Raw genomic sequence first — 8,541 nt, forward strand, 5'->3', positions numbered from 1 at the left:
CCCTCACCACTTTCGCAAGTACCAGTGAAGGGTGACTTGGTTATCTTTCCAAGTAAACAAGACTCGCATGTGTCATCGTCCCTAAGGTCGAATGACTCCAACACTCCATTCTTTTAGATTTGGGCTATGCACTTCTTGTTGACATGTCCAAGACGACAATGCCACAAGCATGTTTTATCCAAACCATTGGAAGAATCGATAACACATCATTTCCTAAGTTGTCTACAGCCATCACAATTTCATGTATACCATTACAAGGTAATGCTTCAAAATAGAAAGTACCATTAAAGAAAGTATTAATAGAACCAGTTTCATTATTAAATGAAAATCTAAAACATTTTTTATACAAACCATGAAAAGAAATAATGTTTTGTGTCATTTCTGATGAATAGAAACAGTTATTCAAATCTAAACCTAACACACTACTAAGCACTAAACAGTAAGCTCCAATCTTGGTGACAGGAGACGCTTTCATATTCCCTATGATCAAGTTTATCTTCCCATGCTCCACATCTCTACTTCTTTTTAGACCCTGCAAATCAGAACAAATGTGAAAACCACATCCTGTATCAAGGACCCAAGACATAGCATGTGATGAGTTATTAGAATGAATAGTATAAATACCTACGAATGAGGGATTTATCTTCCCATCCTTGATGTCCTATAGGTACTTCGGGCATCTTCATTTCCAATGCCCTTTGCCATGGCAGTAGAAGCAATCTGCATCCTTCAGGTTGGAAGAAGGAGCAACAGGACCAGCTTTGGTTCCACTAGAAGAGGTGCCATCATGGGACTTTCCCTTGTGGCTTTTAAAAGGAGTCTTCCTCTTTTTTCCCATTTCTTGCCCAATAGCCAAAACAGGGGCAGCAGCAGGAGTACACGCAACAGATTTTCCTTTTAGACTACTCTCAATAGTCCTTAGCAGGACTTGAAGCTTGCTTAGAGTGACCTCCTCTTTGTTCATGTGGTAGGTCATACGAAACTGGTCGTAACAAGGAGGCAAGGAGTGTAGAATGATATCTATGGCCAGCTCCTCACCGAAGTTGACGTTCAACTTCAGCAAGCGGTCCACATACGTTTGCATTTTCAGCAGGTGCGTCGTGATAGACTCTTCATCCTTCATTTTGGTAGTGATCATCCCAACAATGATCTCGTACCTCTCCTGTCTAGCACTTTGATGGTACATGTCCATCAAATCTTGGTGCATCTCGTACGGATAGTAGTCCTCGTAGAACTTTTGGAGTTCAGAGGTCATTGTAGCGAGCATGATGCAATGAACCTTCGTAGCATCTCGCTCATGAGCCTCGTAGGCAGCAATCTCTTCGGGGGTAGCAGTGTTGGTGTCAATCTCTTTCAGCTCCCTATCGAGTACATACTCCTTGTCCTCGTAACGGGTGACTATGCGGATGTTGCGAATCCAATCATTAAAATTGGACCCGTCAAATATCACCTTCTCACATAAGTTCATGAGTGCGAATGAGCCAGAAGAGGTTGAGCCAGAGGCGTTGTTTGGAGTAGACATCTGAAAAGGAAAAGAGATAAAGTTTAGATTAGATAAAAATCCCCAATTTAACACCCAAATGAAAAATTAAGGCTATGACCCAAAACAATTATTTACAATTCAGAAGAGGGATATCGTAATGTAATTGCAAATAATTTGAAGATACGTAAATGACGATTTACCAATTTCCACCATGAAAAACGAAAAAGACAATTAAGTTTTAAATGAATTGAAATTCCTAGATTATTTTGAGATTCATTTAACTTTTCAATGACATGTTTAAATCTTGATATGCCCTTCAAGTTTGTGATTGGGATACCGAGGATCACAAACAATGTGTGAATAACCATGCAAATGTACTTGGTAATCTCGATGTCATTTACCACCTAATCAATGTGTCGGTTAACCACGCATGCTCCATTGATCTATGATAAACATCAAGCTACCCTTTGACACCTTTGTTAGTCCCAAATTAGTGTCGATTAACCACACACGCTCCACTAACGACTTGGTAGGGTGCAAAGTTTTCATTGAATAGCATCATTTTCACATTTTTCCTAAAGTAACTAAGATTGGAAATTTATAAAAACATTTAGTTACTTTATAGATAATTATACTTATTAATAAGGAATTAGTTGTCTTGTCCTACTTGTTCGGCTAACGACCCTCCACTAGTCAACAAGTGCGGTGGGTAAGAGTGGATACCCAGTGGCGGTCATTTTATAGGCCGCTTCCTTAAACACCCCTTATAGACCAGCTTCGTGAATGAGGTCTACTAACGGTAAGACTAGCTTTATCTTATATATATATATATATATATATATATATATATATATATATATATATATATATATATATATATATATATATATATATAATTAATCTTATAATAGTATAATAGTATAAGGGGTGAACTTTAAACTTGTAAAATTCTAAGGTTTGGAATTTAAATATTTCAAAATTAAAACTTTTAATTAAAATTTAAATCCCAAAACTTGAGGGTAACTTTTGAAACTTTTTCAAAACATCTTTTTAGATCAAATTTGAAAAATAAGTAAATAATCATATTATTAATCTTTATCATATAATGTAACGTAATCTATATTCTTTACAAGATAATTCAAATCAAAATACAAATAATTAATCTTTATCATATAAAACAAGTAATTATCTTATTTATGATAATTATCTTTCAATTGTATTAAGAGTGTAGTTTGCCTCACTAGAGGTCAAACCACATTCTGCCTTACCTTGTTCACTCTACCGAATTAAGGTATTCGTGAACAAAATATGAAACAAGTAATGCCTACATAATAGGAGAGTTAGTGTAACTCACCTCTCTTGGTAACTTGAAATACTCTAGTTGCAATATCCACGTAAACTTCCTTCTTTTGAACACCTGCACAACAATTATAACACTTATTTCACTTGTGCTTCATAACTATACTTTAAAATACTTTCCTTTGCATTACTTTAACTTTTCTTTGGTTTTTGTATTCTGTTTGGGACATGAATTCGTAACTTTAAATCCATAGTTAGACTCTGATAAAATTGTATTAATATAGTTCCCTCTTTTAGCTTTTCGGGAATATAAGGATCTTGTCCTAACGATTTTCGATTGATTTTATACAAATTTTACAAGTTAACCATCTTGAGCTGTTGTTTTCTGGACTCACATGCAAACTCGGTAACTTTTAATCTAGGAGGGTTAAGAATTAAATCATAGGAAAAATTCATGGTTAACAAGACATTATTCTCTAACCATAACCTCTGACATTTCATGAATCGGAGTTTTGTAGGATTAATTATGCATATCACAATTTGATGTAACATTTCAGTAGATTTCTGGACCACTCTTCACTCTTTGAATAAACTGTACAAATATACAAGGAATTAAATCAATCCCTTTATATGCAGGAAACTAGACATCGATATCTAACTATAGGATTTGGAATTTTGGCATTTGATGTCCAAATGAATTTATTATGATTTTTAGAAGACAGCACATGAAATCTGTGATAGCATAGACCCTTCTGAGAAAACTGACCATTTTAGCCCTCAAGGGTTTGGAGTTTGGAAAAGTGATTCAAAGTTTGAACAAACTAGACATTCTAAATTTTCCAGAAAAGTAAGTCTCATGATTTTTAGATGTTCGGATTGCCTCAAACGGATTTTAGAAGTTGAAGGGCAGAATTGAAAAAACGTGTCATTTTAGCTTTTCAATCACTTTTGGTGTTTTATTAAGGACTTAATGGTTAAGCTTATAGTTTAATATTTTTAATACAATTATTGAATACATATGAGGTTTCTAAAATATACTAAACAACTTTACTCAAAAGTCTTAATGAATGACTTAATGGAGTATAAAGTTAAGGCTTAAACAAAAATTATAAACTTTTACATGTTTTAGGGTTAAGTTTTCATCTGAACCCATTAAGCTCTTTATGGCACCATATCTGGATATTAAGTCCTTATACAGGTCCACCACATGTTGTTGGTCCAATGGTGGTGTCTTGGTGGTCAATGGTGGTCAAACCACCAAAAACGAAAATAAGTTGTTAACTTTGGTTTACCAAACAAATGAATACTTTCATGTGAATGTTACTTTAGGGTTCATTCTCTTGCACCTAAACAATATCCAAAAGAATAAAAAGACATAAATATAGCACGATCATCGTCACCACCCACTGCCACCATGGCAGTGGTGGCCAGCGGCAGTAGCCACCACCTCAATGGTGGTGGTGATGACGTTTTGGACAAGAACAAGAAGAAAGGAAAAGGACACCAAGGGAGATACCTATGAATTGAAACCCTGACCTAAAAAACCCTTGTTCCAGCCTTCCTCCTTCTCGTATCCTTCTTTTCCGGCGAGCAATTCCGGCAGCCCCCACGTCTCTTCGCCGCTGCCCTCTCCTAAGAACCGATGAATCACGTTCTCGACTTCTTTTTGGCACTAAAACCGAGAGCTTGTGACTACTAGGGTTACCACGAGTCTTATGATCGAAAAGGAGATAGAATCGGCCCCTAAAAACATAGCCCAACCCTATCCTGTCGATTTGGAGAATGCATTCAACGAAATTTCCTTTTTGACCCCCAACTATGCCATAATGGCAAAATCTACCCTCACAGGAACTTCCTTTACAAATGCAGTTTCAATTTTTGACATTATTAGCCCCTATTACCTTGATATCTTTCAGTATTGATTCTTAAATGCTATTACTCTCAATACTTTTATATTATCTTGAATTATCCATTTATTTAATTAATAAGTTTACCGTATTATTATTATTATTATTATTATTATTATTATTATTATTATTATTATTATTTTATTTTATTTTATTTTATTTTTTTATTATTTAACCACTTCCAATTTATCAAACGTCTTTTCTTTGAGTATTCATCGATAGAATTCTTTAGAATATAAATCCCTAATCATATGATCAAGGCTGACTTTATTTGTATTTGACCAAAGATAGGGCTTAGGACCCCACTTCTAAGGTGTCTCATTTAACCCAAATACCTAATACCTATTATCATAAGTGAATCCTGATTACTAGCCCTTATGCACACCAATTTTGTTCTTTTCTTCTACAAGCTACAACTTTCTTCTCCGTTCTTGATTTCTCAGACTCTAAATCAGTAAATCCCTAATTAAAGATCATGATTCTAGCCTCCTCCATTCTTGGCTTCTCCTGTTCTCCATAACAGCATTCTGATAACTCATTCTCAGTTCTCACGATTTGTAGTTTTGTAGGCAAGCTCCATTGTTCAAAAATCAAAACATTACAATCTGTTAATATGATCGATTATTAGGCAGCATTCTGATCTCTAAAGGAAAGATCGATTATTGTCATCTACTCATCCGATTATCTATCACTGAAGGTAAACTCCATCAGTCCATTGCTCAAAAATTCCTGATGTTTCCCAAATTCAAAGTTCACTGTTACTGTGTTACACTGCAATGGTATTTTATATTTTCAGTTATACTTTGTGAATTTGTGAATTATTCATTGGTCATTGATTACAAGTTTACAATAGATTACAGAATAATTGTATTCTCAATCCGTTATCTCTTTATTTTCAGTTATTATTTTTTAACAAAATGGTATTTTTTTCAGTTTTCCAGATTTGATCTTTCCAATTTCCGTTATCTTGTATACTTTTATTCTCAAATCTCAAGGCAGCAAGTTGTAGGTATAACCCTAAATCCTAACCCTTCTTGGTGATTGTTAATTGTTGATTGTTATTATTAATCAAATAATTAGTAATTATGTCTTAAATATATTCACAAAAAGCATATACATAATAAAAAAAATTAACTCTACCATTTTTATATTTTTTAGTTTATTATTGTCGGTCCCAAGTCCGGATAAAGGATGAAGGTTTATCACATTAAATATAATAAATGTGAAAGGGCCCCAAATTGTTGGTTTTCTTAGAGTCCTCAAACTTGTAGAGCCGCCCCTGCATACGATTATTCTTATAAATTAACAAAATCATTTTTTGAAATTACTAATGAGGAATATGGCGCTACACATCTTCTGCACTTAACTGGGTGAAGAGAACCTGTAACGTCCCAAAATTTTCAACAAATTTAAACTTTTCAAAGCAAATTATTTATTAACAAAAGTGTTTACAAAAACTATGTTTCCAGAACATGATTTAAAACCAGAGTTTCCCAAAATCCGATCTGATGTAAAACCAAGGATGTGTACGATCACACCTTCACCTTGCCACGAATCATCTGAAGAACCTAAAACCATAAATGTAACATCCCAAAAATTCGAACCAAAAATTTTTCTTTAAATCATTACTAAAACCATTTTTAGAAAAACATATCATAACGTATAACATAATTCAGAGTATTAATTCCAAAACATAGTTTCATTATTAGAGTAAAACATCTCAGGCTGACTAATCAATGGTGTGTGCCATACGATCACCCTGAGCTCTTCCCTCCTCTACCGGAAGTACCTAAAACCAAAACTGAAAACTATAAGCACGAAGCTTAGTGAGTTCCCCAACCTACCACATACCCTGCACAAACACATACAACATATATTGGGTCGTGCCCGCTATTTCGGGCCTCGCCCCCTACCTCGGGCCCTTCCCGCTACAACGGCCCCGCCGCTCTAGGCCTCGCCTGGCTTCGAGCCCCGCTCGGAATACAGATCTATTTCTTTTAGGCCCCGCCTGTCTCTGGGCCCCGCCCGCTAACCACATAATACAATTAGCATATAACACATAACTAAACATACCCTACTTATAATCCTATCCTTAGGCCTCGCCTGTCTTGGGCCTCGCCCTTGTCCTATCACTAGTGAGTCATGGAACCCCGTCCAAACTCCTACGGTAAGTGAGATACGGACCACGCCCACACTCACTCCATGCCTATCTCGGGCCTTGCCCATGCTCTACTACTAATGAGATATGGAACACTGTCTATACTCTACTATTGGTGAGATATGGAACCTCGCCCACACTCACCTTCCTACCAGGCACATACATGCATCACACAAACAACAAGTATACTCTAACATGAAAACCATTCCTTGGGCACCCGCCCGACATCAGACCTTGGTCTGAAATATCATACTAGCAAACAGTTCCTAGGGCTAACCCCCGGGTCTTCCTACTCATAACTACATGGGCCGGCATTGTGGCCGTAGACCCATTCACACAAAGGGAAACTCACCTGCACTGCTGAACTGGTTGATAACCCTCTGGCTACTACCCGATAAGTCTCTGAACCGCTGCTCCACTAGCGCCCCGAGCTATCAATATCAATATATATAACACTTAGTCCCAAACTGAACTCTTAGAAGCCGTCTAAGTCCACTCTTGCCAAAGTCAAATTCCTGGTCAAAGTCAACCTTCTTGACTGACTCTACTCGTCGAGTCGCCCCAAGACTCGTCGAGTCCATGCATTCAGAAACTCCCATGAAACGACTCAACTCGTCGAGTTCAACGATCTCTGAGTCCCTTCCAGCCCAACTCACTGAGTCACCACTCAACTCACCAATCGAAGTCTTAACAAGAAGGGGTTAGTGCTTCGCGACCTGACTCGCCGAGTCCAAGAACAGACTCGCCGAGTTGTTCTTCCAACTCGTCGAGTCCATGCCCATCTTCATCCAACTCGCCAAGTTCACCCATGTGACTCGCCGAGTCACTTCAGTACTTAATCCATACAGTGGCTTTTTTAGCCATGCAGGGGCTCTAACTCATAGATCCACCATTCCCAAGTCTATTCCTCACGTAAAGTTGCAAACTTTACGTGAAACCAAAGAGATATGGGCTTAAAACACTCTAGGGCTAGGTTTTGTGACCAAGGGGCTTCACCAACAACTTATTGGCATAAACTTTATGGCTTTCTGGATCCTTAATAGCCTAGATCTGAGGTAGCAACCTCAGATCTTCTCCAAACTCGGAATAAATCTCCTCCATACTCAAAAATGCCCAAAACTCAACCATAAGATAGATCTAAATGCAATAGGGTCAGCTTATTACCTCAGAGGATCTGAAAAGCCACACCAACTCTGGATCTAAAGACAATCCTTGAATCACCAAAGGTTCCCTTCCTTCTTCTTCCTTCAAATCACCCAAAATGGAAAGAAAGCTTGAATGTGCAAAAATGAAGGCTTAGGGTTTCGTGTTCTGGATAAGAGAGGATGTAGAGAACCCTAAGGGAGAGAATGAGATGATTATATAGTGCATAAAGCCCTGGACTTAGTGTTTCCTAATCCATACCGAACTCTCTGAGTCCACTCTCCGACTCGTCGAGTCGGTCACTTACTCTCCGACCCGGATCTCGCTCGGACTCGTCGAGTTCCACCCTGGACTCGACGAGTTGACCCCCCTTTGACCTAGAGTTTTCTTTTCCTTTCTTGGTCTTTTTGATTATGGGTGTTACAACTCTCCCCCACTTAAACTAAACTTTGTCCTCGAAGTTTCTCTACGGCCGATTGCCCTGCAATCTGCTTTCAACACTCTGCTTGCTTGACCTAAAACCCGTCGACTACCTCCGCTGGCCTTCCGCC

At 37.6% G+C, this 8,541-nt stretch overlaps 1 long non-coding RNA gene across 1 annotated transcript; it reads right to left on the reverse strand.

Moving 5' to 3' along the window:
• Positions 1-296: 296 nt before the first annotated feature.
• LOC145051193 (uncharacterized) lies at positions 297-4,513 on the reverse strand. The gene is made up of 4 exons (XR_013683453.1): positions 4,299-4,513; positions 2,838-2,900; positions 625-1,522; positions 297-532 (listed from the first exon to the last, which is right to left on the reverse strand). It is a non-coding gene; the product is annotated as an uncharacterized LOC145051193 (long non-coding RNA).
• Between the last annotated feature and the right edge of the window lie 4,028 nt (positions 4,514-8,541).

Source organism: Lactuca serriola, chromosome 5, assembly GCF_051521515.1.
Source record: "Lactuca serriola cultivar US96UC23 chromosome 5, Lser_US96UC23_V15, whole genome shotgun sequence".
Lineage (NCBI taxonomy): Eukaryota > Viridiplantae > Streptophyta > Magnoliopsida > Asterales > Asteraceae > Lactuca > Lactuca serriola.